This window comes from Saccostrea cucullata, unplaced genomic scaffold (assembly GCF_032062105.1).
Source record: "Saccostrea cucullata isolate Sc308-1 unplaced genomic scaffold, CSIRO_AGI_Scuc_v1 ctg2913, whole genome shotgun sequence".
NCBI lineage: Eukaryota > Metazoa > Mollusca > Bivalvia > Ostreida > Ostreidae > Saccostrea > Saccostrea cuccullata.
Window position 1 is genome coordinate 16,220 of NW_026939899.1, and position 2,443 is coordinate 18,662.

The 2,443-nt window shown below is 32.9% G+C and overlaps 1 long non-coding RNA gene across 1 annotated transcript; it reads right to left on the reverse strand.

Moving 5' to 3' along the window:
• Positions 1–273: 273 nt before the first annotated feature.
• LOC134254244 (uncharacterized) lies at positions 274–1,753 on the reverse strand. Its single transcript, XR_009989280.1, has 3 exons — positions 1,156–1,753; positions 823–918; positions 274–569 (listed from the first exon to the last, which is right to left on the reverse strand). It is a non-coding gene; the product is annotated as an uncharacterized LOC134254244 (long non-coding RNA).
• Between the last annotated feature and the right edge of the window lie 690 nt (positions 1,754–2,443).

The following is a 2,443-nucleotide window of genomic DNA, read 5'->3' on the forward strand; positions in this document are numbered from 1 at the left end:
CAAAACCATCAACAATGTGCAAAATTATATACAATTTATTATATCATTACGAGAAAAAAACATATAAATGAATGAACAAAATTACACATTATGTTCATGAGCAATGTATGGGATCTTATATTTTTGACAAACAAATAGGAGCATGTATGGAAAAAAACTGGAACTCTTATTTAAGCTACAAGTTCATCATGGAAAAAATGTGGCATATTTTACTATTCATATTAAATAAATGGAAATCTATTCGTTGTATTTATGCAAAAGTGGGAGTGAAATGTTCAACACTATTAGATATTGGGGAAAAAATAACAACTGACATAGGCTAAGCATTGAATATTTACAAAACAAGAAAAAATTTTAGACATTTTTTATCAATCTGGATCACATTTGCCATTTTCTACCTGCACCCCTGATTCATATTTCTCACAATTCAATTTATATCTCAGGTCTGTGCTTTACACCCATCTGTCCAATAAAAATTTTCTTCAGACTTCTTTCTAATTTGTACACTGTTGTAAGGTCACTGCATGTTTAATTTCTTGCAGCAGCACTTGCAGTCGAATTGGCAAATCCTATCAGTTAAAAAAAAAGTATTGAAAAAGGAATAAAAGCAATTAATTTAAATTTTATTAATATTGCACCATTATAATTTAAGTAACTTAAATTATAATGGTGCAATATTAATAAAATTTAAATTCATTGCTTTTATTCCTTTTTCAATTTTATATCAATTTGTTTAAAATAATATTTATAATAATGAAAATCATAGTTGACTGTTTTTATATAAACAAGCAATAAAAAAAGAAAAAAAAAGAATATATATACCTCAAACATAACCATCCATGGACCAAGCTTTAAGCCTTTTAAAATCGAAGTAAGTTGAATAACCACTTTCAGAAATCTCCTCCTCATGCACAGACACTACCAAAATAAAAGTATGGTATAAAATCATTGCTAGAGATTACAGCCCATGGCTCTCCAAAATTAACACCTTTAATTGTGGTTAACCATAATAAAATTCTATGAGCTGATTGAAAGATTTGAATCATGGGCATATTGGCTGAAACGTACGTAGCCTGTTAGCTTAGTCCTAGGCCTAGAGTATTTATTTTCATCATCACAGTGACACACATGTTAAAAAAAATATGACTGACCTACTGCATATGAAATACGTGTATCTGCATCTTTTGGTTGATACAGCAATACGATCTCAGGCTGTCTGGTAAACAAACTTCCTCCTTTAGACAGAGCAGACGTTGCAACATGGAGGCCAAGGTTAAATTTTGGCGGTCTGTTGTTTAAATTAATTGATCACTGAGCCCGACTTTTTGAAACTTTCTTCCGATCCCGATCAAATTGTACATAACATTCAGGAGAAACAGAGAACTGCTGTTAACCCCAAGACAGTTTTTATGCACCCAAATTTTTTCGGGGCGCATATTGTTTTTGTCCTGTCTGTCTGTTTAGCTGTATGTCTGTCTGTTTGTCTGTCTGTTGTCAACTTTAACCTTCTCCATAACTTTTGAACCGTGAGACTTAGAGACTTCATATTTAGTATGGATACTCCACTACAAAAACGCTTTCAACAGACACCAAGGTCAATGACCTTGTGACCTTGAATGTGACCTTTATGCTAAAAATAGCTTTTTCAAACTTTCGCCATAACTTCTGAACCGTGAGAGATAGAGACTTCATATTTGGTATGCATACTCCACTAATTAGGCACTTTCAACTGACACCAAGGTCAATGACCTTGTGACCATGACTGTGACCTTTATGCTAAAAATAGATTTTCGACCTTTCGCTATAACTTTTGAAACATGAAAGTCAGAAACTTCATATTTGGTATGCATACTCCACTAATTAGGCACCTTCAACTGACACCACGGTCAATGACCTTGTTACCTTGACTGTGACCTATGTGCTAAATATAGCTTTTTGAACTTTCGCCATAACTTTTGAACCATAGATAATAGAGACTTAATATTTGGTATGCATACTACACTAATAAAGTGCTTTCAAATGACACCAAGAACAATGATTGTGTGACCTTGACTGAGACCCATTTGCTAAAAATTGCTTTTAAGAACTTAATGTTGCCGCCAGGTGCTACTGTGTTTCACAAACACATTTTGTTCTTGATGAAAAAATTCTAAGTCCAGAGCTCCGTATTTTTTCCAGATGAAAAATATTCTAAGTTAAGAGTTCAATATCTTTCCAGATGAAAAATAGACTAAGTCCAATTCTCCGTATTATTTCCGTTTATTTTCCGGATTATTTCCGTATATTTTCTGCTTTTCCGCATTGTTAATTCTTTCCGTATTTTTTTCCACATTTTTTCCATATTAAAATGAGGAAAAAATGCGGAATAATGCGGAAATCTGGAGATCTGAGGTGCGGGATGGTATCAGATTTACCGCCTATTATTTATTAACTATAGTGGTAT